This window comes from Lycium barbarum, chromosome 11, assembly GCF_019175385.1.
Source record: "Lycium barbarum isolate Lr01 chromosome 11, ASM1917538v2, whole genome shotgun sequence".
Classification (NCBI taxonomy): domain Eukaryota; kingdom Viridiplantae; phylum Streptophyta; class Magnoliopsida; order Solanales; family Solanaceae; genus Lycium; species Lycium barbarum.
The window spans coordinates 100,319,882-100,329,601 of NC_083347.1; positions in this window are offsets into that span (position 1 = coordinate 100,319,882).

Consider the following 9,720-nt stretch of genomic DNA (forward strand, 5'->3'; position numbering starts at 1 on the left):
ATTATGTCTAAGGCATGCCAAAAGAAGGAAAGGTAGAGCTTTACATACCTTATTTGCCTTTTACGCTTGTCCAAACTCAAATCCCGTTTCCTCCAAAATATACAATTGGCCACAATTACCAAATGTTAACTATAAGCCTTTAGGACTTGAATCTTAAGTTAACACTTTTCTACAGAAATTTGGGCAGCATCTCCCCTGTAAATTCAACATCCCCGAGATTTTAACTCGGCCAAAAGTGTCAACAACAACACCCACAGCAATACCAACAACACCAATGTCACGACCCAACTCTGTGGGCCGTGACTGGTGTCCGAGCTGGACACCCTTACACACCTACTTATCGAATCGACATATCTATAACTTATTCATATCTCACAAATATTAATTATCACAGATATTAAGGCTATCATATACTAGCAATCATACATATATATCTGTACATACCAGCCGTTAAGGCTGTTATTGCAAATAGTGCCGCTTAGACACAAATCACAGACACAACCGGGCAATGACGACGCATGACCCACATGTATGTCTACAGGCCTCTAACAAACATACCAGAATCATATGGCGGGACAGGGCCCCGCCGTACCCCTGAATAGTCATATACACATAAATATATACAACGGAAAGATCTATACCAAAAGTATGGGCTCCGGATCAAGGAGCACTCCAAAGTAGCAGAAAGGGCACCCTAGACTGGCGGATCACCACAATAATCGTCTGTACCTGCGGGCATGAAACGTAGCCCTCGAAGAAAGGGCGTCAGTACGGAAAATGTACCGAGTATGTAAGGCATGAAATACAGCACGGGGAATCATACCAAAAATGGAAACTCTACAGAACCAGTAAAGCTGTGAAAAATCATCAATACGTTTTCTTTTGTGTAACAAAGTAGTAAATCTCAAATCATGAATCGTATACATATACATATACATATACATACATATATATACAACGTGTCCCGGCCCTTTAGTGAGGGACTCGGTGAATAAGGTCAGACATATCAACATCACATACCGTGTGTACATATAACGTGTCCCGGCCCTTTTGTGAGGGACTCGGTAAATAGAATCATGTATATCAATATCACGTATAGAGTATGCATATAACGTGTCCCGGCCCTTTATTTAGAGAGGATATTTTATTTTTCTGATTATGAAATTACCAAATTAGCCTTTTAAATTCTCAACGTTCAATTTTACTTATATGGATAGCTGCCTCCAACGGTTCTATCAATTCGGGTTTTATTCCAATTCTATTAGCAACTAGGGGGAAAATTATATCTACCAGTGCATATACATTTTGTAAGAAAGCAAGTAATATACCTGTAATTACATCTGGTGGCGCCTCCTGATCCTGCCGACTGGTCAAAGCATATGTGCGGTTCGAAGGACCGCTAGAACCGGGAACTCCGCCTCGACCTTTACCGCGACCTGTCGGTGTCGGCCGCATAGCTACAGAAGGAGAAGATGATCCAGCAGCTAATCCGGTGAGCTGGGCCGAACCACCTGGACCACCTCTAAATGGGCACTCCCTCATAATATGGCCCTGGCGGCCACATGAAAAACAGGCACCGGTTGCGAGACGACATTCCCCCGGGTGACGCTTGCCGCACCGAGGACACTGTGGCATCGATAGCCTCGTCTGACCAAACTCTCTGCTCTGCTGCGAATCCGGGGCCCTAGAGCTCTGGCCCGCTCCTGAATATCCAACACTATCAAATCTCTCACCGGTAGGCCGTGGGGGTGCACTTTGCGCTGGCTGAGAAGACTGTCTAACGTACTGTTAAGGTAGTCCGCCTCGAAACTCCCCAGAATACCCAGCTAATCTAGCCCTCTTGGGCGGCCTCCTATCACGATCTCTACCCGACTGATCCTCTCTGTGTCGGTCCTCCATCCCTTGCGCATAGGCCTGTAACCGGGCAATGTCCATACTAGTCTGCGACGCCCTATCACATACCGGTGCATCCTGTCAGCCATATCCGCCAGAATGGCAGGTGCATATCTGGCCAGGGAATCAAACTCTAAGCTGTACTCTCGAACACTCCTACCATTCTGCCTCAGCTGTAAAAATCTATCAACTCTCGCCCGCCGCAACACTGGGGACAAAACGTGGCTAAGAAAGGCGGCTACAAACTCGTCCCACACGGCTGGAGAAGCATCCTCGCCTCTGGACAGCTCCCAAGACTCGTACCAATTAATCGCTACATCTCGCAACATGTGGGATGCCAGTTCGACAGACTCAGTCTCAGAAGCCCTGACCAGTCTCAGTGTGTGCTGCATCTGTCGAATGAAATCCTGCGGGTCCTCTTCGGGCTTAGACCCGTAGAACTCTGGGGTATTACAGGTCAAGAAATCACGGACCCTCAAACTATCACGTCAGTCTCCATCATCACCTCCTAGCCCGCGTCTGCGAGCCTGTCCTGCTACTAATGTCGTCAACAGCTGAACAACCTCTCTCATCGCCCTATCCTCCGCCCCTGGCTGAGGAGCTGGAGGCTCGGGCGCTGGAGCCTCTGGAGCTAATGGTGGAGCTGCTCCAGGCTCCTCTGGTAGGGGTGTAGCAGAACCCTCTGACTGGGGTGCAACATCGGGTATTATCTGAGCACGAGCCCGAGTAACCCTCTGTATCTGACTGGTCTCTCCTGCCACTGCTTTGCCCTTCTGGGCAGCCGTCGCCTTCTTCGGAGGCATCATTGTAAACATAACAATCGGTCAGAAGAGATCATCCTAATAGCACAGCTCTATCGCACGATCTAAGATCTAAAGAAAGGTAACACTCTAAATGTCATGTAGCCTCTTGTTTATAGATGTGGTGCACAACACACCGATAAACAAGACTCTACTAGATACGGCCTGTAGACATTCCGAGGACAAACCGCTCTGATACCACTTCTGTCACGACCCAACCCCGTGGGCCGTGACTGGTGTCCGAGCTGGACACCCTTACACACCTACTTATCGAATCGACATATCTATAACTTATTCATATCTCACAAATATTAATTATCACAGATATTAAGGCAGTCATATACTAGCAATCATACATATATATCTGTACATACCAGCCGTTAAGGCTGTCATAGCAAATAGTGCCGCTTAGACACAAATCACAGACACAACCGGGTGTTATGTCCCGTATTTTCGTATAACGGGAAATCAAGAAATAAATGAGACTTGTGTGTGTTGAGGAAATATTTTGATTCAAGTTTCTATGCTCATGTTGATTATGAAATCATTGATGTCAAGACCTCGGGGAAGGCCGAGGGTAAATTTGGAATTTCGGAAATTAGTTTCGGGAATTACAAAACGGAACGTTCATGAATTGGGCCAAGAAATTGAACAAAGAAATTGGGCCCAAGATGTTAGGGGTGGCCGGCCATGTTTGATAGGCCCAAACCCATATTTTAAAGGTCATGTGCTATGCACATGACCTCTAAAGAGTGGATATATATTAGCTCAAGTTGGAGTTATCAAGAATTAGATCAAAAACAAAAAAAAAAAGAGAAGGGGCATCAAAGGTAGCTCTCGGCCGAAGGGTTTAGAGAAAAAAAAAAAAAATTCTAGCCTTGTGTTTGATCCAAAGGAATCCTTGTTCTTCACATAATATGAAATACTCGAGCCCCTCTTCGTGGTGGTACAATTAGTTTGACGAAAGGGCGACGTTTGCGGCGAATCGGAATCTTAAGAACAAGGTAAGATTTTTATGTTTTAATGGTATGAAATTGATGTATATGTGTTAGTGATTGGATTAGCATGAGGATTGTGGGTTGGGGTTGTGTTTGTGCATGGTGTGTGTGTGTAAAAAAGGGTGTGTTGGCCGTGGGATCCATGTGGTGCAAGCCATAAGAATTTCATCTTGTTTAGTTTGAATAATGTGTTGTGGTGATCTTTATGTTGTAAAGGATCGATTAGAGAATTGATTTGGTGTTAGAAAATGATTTCGGACGTTATCGGAAAAATGTACATCTTTGGTGTATTTGTGTATATCATAGAATATTTGTGATACTAAAGACCTTAAATAAGATTTATGGTTGATGATAACGAATTTGGAATGAAACGACGCAAGTTAGAACGTTCGTCGTAACTTTTGGTGCGTTGAATGAAAAATGGAAAGTAATGGATTTTGGGAAACTTTGTGAATGATTTGGAATTTGTTTGTTATGTAGTGGGATAATCTTGAATGAATGAATACAATAATGTGGATATGAGTTGAAATTGGGAAGTTTGGAAATAGGATTACCAACTTATGAAATAAGGTGCGATTGTGAAGTTAGTATGTTTGATTGTGATTCGTATTATGTAATGATGTTTGGGCTGTTGATGTTGTTATATTTTGAGCCGAGCTAAGTCTCGGGGGTGTTAGATCTATAGGGGATGTGCTGCCGAAATTTCGGTAGCCAAATATAGCCCAAAGACTAAAATGTTAATTCTCATGAATAGTAACTGGTAAAAGTGACCATTTGCAGTTTCTGGACGAAATTTGGATTGACGCCAAGCGAGCATAAGACGCCATCAAGGTATGTGAAGCATTTCCCTTTGTTCCTAGGCATGTTCTGGACGTGATAGGCTCAGCCGCGAGCCTTAAGTACGACTCCATTCCTCGGAATCCGAGACGGAAATCCGCTCCAATTCCTTCAGTACAATTGAAACCCTTTTCTTGTAAAATGCCCTTAAAGTAAACTTTTGCACGAAACCTTTCCAAACGGAGTCGGAACACTTCCAGATGATTATGGATGACCTCATAAGGTCTACTATCAGTAATTTACATATGTCGCCTCGAGTTGACCCGAGGCGGGCCCACGAGGCCCGATATCTTCTGTATGGTCTTAATTACTTTAGTTTTGCCTGATTTTTCTTAGAAGACATCTGGACGACTATTTTGCTCACGATATGACTGTGTCTATGCAAATCTCACAAAATAACCTTTGCCATCTGAAGAATCTGATTCTGGTTATAATCTGTCGTGCCTCCCCAAGTGTCGTGTAGGCGCTTAGTCTGAAAAATTATCCGGATACTTTGGTTCGATCAGCCAGTTGGCCTACTTCTATTCTGTGAGTCTGTATGTATGTGGTTTCTTATCAATCAGTTCGTGCACATGCTATGGTTCCTCTCACCGGATCCCGGGCCGGTACGTATATCGTGCGGTGGGCCGCCGAGCCCTATATGTGAATTCCGAAGTATGATGTGTCCGGTTCTGGGGTACTGTGTTATATGTTCGTCCCCGGTTACCGAGGGTATATTACGAAGCATGATGTGTCCGGGCTCGGGGCGCTGTGTTATCTGTCCGCCCCCGGGTACCGTGGTTATGTTATGATGTGTGACGGAGATCGGAGAATGATGTCTGATATCTGACGTATGGTGGTGCCAATGGCAGGAGTGGCGACCACGTTCCTGTACTCATGTGTGATTCTGTCTGTCTGTCCGTCTGGATTATTTGGCCGACGGGTTACGCTTCTGTATGTCTGTCCGGATTATAGGCCTGGCTAGTTACGATTCTGTGTTTCTGGACCAGATCATCATTATGTTTGATATATATATTTCTGCTTTACATACTCGGTACATTTTTTGTACTGACCCCCGGTCCTCCGGGGGCTGCGCTACATGCCCGCAGGTACAGACGCGCCAGGTGAGACGCCGCCAGCGTAGGTTTCCGACTTTGCTACCTGCAGAGCTCCTTTGACTCGGAGCATATCTTTTGGTATATATCTTTTGTCTTTGTGTACTCCGTATGTCTGTATATTTTGGGTACGGCGGGGCCCTGTCCCGTCATATGATTCTGTATGTCTGTAGAGGCCTGTAGATAGATGTGTGGGTTACGGGTTTCATCTGTATGTTAGCCTTATCGGCTTACTTGTAAATGTCTGTATGTTCATGTATATATGTATATATACGTATGTTACGCGCGTGCCGTATTTGTATCGGCCTACTTCCGTACTTCCGTTTTGAAACAAAAAAAAAAAAAAAAAAAAAAAAAAAATCTGTATGGTTCGAATTCGATCAGGTAGGTACGGATGGGTACCCAGTTAGGGTACCAGTCGCGGCCCACGGGGTTTGGGTCGTGACACCGGGCAATGACGACGCATGACCCACATGTATGTCTACAGGCCTCTAACAAACATAACAGAATCATATGGCGGGACAGGGCCCCGCCGTACCCCTGAATAGTCATATACACATAAATATATACAACGGAAAGATCTATACCAAAAGTATGGGCTCCGGATCAAGGAGCACTCCAAAGTAGCCGAAAGGGCACCCTATACTGGCGGATCACCACAATAATCGTCTGTAACTGCGAGCGTGAAACGCAGCCCTCGAAGAAAGGGGGTCAGTACGGAAAATGTACCGAGTATGTAAGGCATGAAATACAGAACGGGGAATCATACCAAAAATGGAAACTCTACAGAACCAGTAAAGCTGTGAAAAATCATCAATACATTTTCTTTTGTGTAACAAAGCAGTAAATCTCAAATCATGAATCGTATACATATACATATACATATACATACATATATATACAACGTGTCCCGGCCTTTTAGTGAGGGACTCGGTGAATAAGGTCAGGCATATCAACATCACATACCGTGTGTACATATAACGTGTCCCGGCCCTTTTGTGAGGGACTCGGTAAATTGAATCATGTATATCAATATCATGTATAGAGTATGCATATAACGTGTCCCGGCCCTTTATTAAGGGACTCGGTGGATAGAATCATGCATGGCAGAATAATATACCGTATATACATAACGTGTCCTGGCCCTCTATTGCGGGTCTCGATGGATAAAGTCATCACGTGCCATCCTGGCCGCCATCCCCGTATCATCAAATCATCACATATATATACATATAACGTGTCCCGGCCCGCAAGTGAGAGGGACTCGGTGAATAATGCAGAGAAGTGCGCACGATAACATGTCCTGGCCCGGGCTCAGTGAAATCCAAACTGAGGCTTGCACGAACAGAATAATACGAAACCATATGCACATAAATTAAGACCCGATGGATACATACACTTACTGACATCAGAAGGCTCAGAAACAAGTTTCGGGTCGATCCGACTTAGTCTGAAAAAGTTACGAACGTTTGAAGTACAGAACGTTCTATAAGCGTTTTAGAAGCCATTTTGGGATAATCGAAGTTATAGTCATATCAGGTATCTTTCGGATGTCGTATAGATCAAATCATATATAACTTGGATTCATAGATACATATCATAGTATATCAAGACTCGATAGAATAGTCGGGCATGCTATCATTTGAAAATCAAGACACTAATTACATCACTTATCTTTTAATACCAATTAGAGAACATATCAAATAGGTCTTTGGACATTATGCCGACGTCATATATCATATATATACACATATAACAGATTCATGCACGCATACTCATAGAACGTCATACATTATATTGCTGCGGAACGTGCAGCCCGATCCATGAACATATTATATTATTGCCGAGGAACGTTCGGCCCGATCCAAGATTGTATGCAAAAGTTAGAAACATTAATACTTACAAAATCATTTTAAGGACATGAATTCTTATACTTAGCTAGTTATCCAATTATGCAATAATCCCAGCCACACTACGTATAATCGTATCAAAAGGCCAATAGAAGTCGTAGACGAACTTGAAAACTTATCAATAGAGCTTCGGAATCATAAGTACGTATCGAAACCATATGAAACGACTTATGGAGGTCAAATATATTAGCCACCCTAATGGCTCTAAGAACAAGAATTTCTTTGAAATCATGCATATACGTCATTTGTTCAATTTATAGAGATCATGCCTTAAGAAAGAAAGGTGAGCCTTACATACCTTGGCCGTTTTCTACGCAAATCCGAATTTAAGTCTTTGGCCCCACAAGATCTACAACAACATTAATGCGCATCAACATTAAGTATAAACACTTAGGAATTCAATTCCAACCAACACCTTATTTCTACAAAAATTTCGGCAGCATTTCCCCTGTAAATGCTACCATCCCCGAGAATCCAACTCGGCTATATCATCAACAACAAACCCGAGAATTTAACTCGGCCAAAATATCAACAACAATACCAACAATTTTTCCAATAATACCAACATTCAATTTAAGACATATTCTAACATTAGTAACCTTCTTCTCTACATAATTCATCAACACTCAATTCAACTACATACATTTTCAAGTCAATTCCAATGCTCACATATTCATTGCTAATTCAAGATCAACCAAATACAATTCAAAAACATTTCATACAATTCTACCAAATATTCTACAATCCCACTATCGCCATATTCCACTTGAAATCTCCACAAATGCGACAAGGTCACAACATCACATTTTCTTCTTTCAATTTCATCAACAACAACAACAATTCATATTTTAGCAATTCCATTTCCATAATTACATAAAACTATAATAAAATCACATAATTTCCTACAACAACTTAACAATCAATTTCCATGCCAACTAGAACCATTAGCCTTCCATTTGCATCACAAGGCCACAACAACATAATTAACATACTAAATAAAATTTATTCACCTTCCCCTACCATCAACCCTACACGGCCACACACACACATACACCCACAACACACAAATTTCATACTTTTCACTCATTTTCACATACTACAACATATATACAACTTCCATAACATAAAGAGGATAGAATTTTACCTTTTCTTGAATTTTCCACTTGCCACAAAAGTAGTTTTCTCGCCTAAAAAATTATACCACGTTGAAGAGGGCCTTGAGATTAGTAGGAATTCAAAAAGAGATGAATTTTTGGACCAAGGATGTAGGCTCAAGAATTTTTGTTTTTCCTTTGGGGCCGAACCCCCTTCTTTCTTGCTCTTAATCTCTATCTTTTTTTTTTCTTGAAACTTCTTGAACCAAAATGAAGATAAGCCCCCTTTTTATAATCATTTATCACATGGATAAAATTTTCATGGGCTTGGCCCATTTAAATTCCCATGGCCGGCCACCACCCTTAATTTGGGCCTTTTTTTCTAATATTTTTTTAGCCCAATTATTTGTGGCTAATTTTTGTAATTCCCGAAGCTAATTTCTAAAATTCTCAATTTTGCCCTTGGCCTTCCTTACAAGTCACAATTATTTCAAATTTTCCGAATGTGCAAGATTACGGGATATAACATCCTCTCCCCCTTTAGAACATTCGTCCTCGAACGTTCAACTGACCTTATGGGGTCTCAGAATACTTCGGGGAGGTCTCTGTCTTTCCTTCAAAAATTTCCAAACGTTGCAGCTGCTATCCCCTTTTCGTACTCGCTTTCTTTCTATTTCCGAACATCGTTGTACTAAGACTTTCCGGCTTTAACTAGTGGTGGAATCAGCATTAGTCTACTTGCAACATCTGTACCATATTTTTCGCTTTGCCTTTTAGATTCCGTTCAGTCAATGTCTTTCACATATCGCAACACTGACTGCTGGGGCCCACCTGTCGATCGATACAGTCATAAATGGGATGTCATATGCATACACGTACATTTACTACCATTTCGCTTACAAAACATTTCCAAACGCTATTCAAACTTATTCTGATTCCAAAACTGTGTCGCACTTCCTTCTTCTTCGCCGGCCGAGTCTGTCTTAGCCTACTCGACCTATTTAGGGTTCTAACCATTCGGTACAATCAAATTTCCTTTAGGTTACCCCAGATTTCCCATTCGTCCCTTATTCCTATACTTGTGAAAAGTTTAG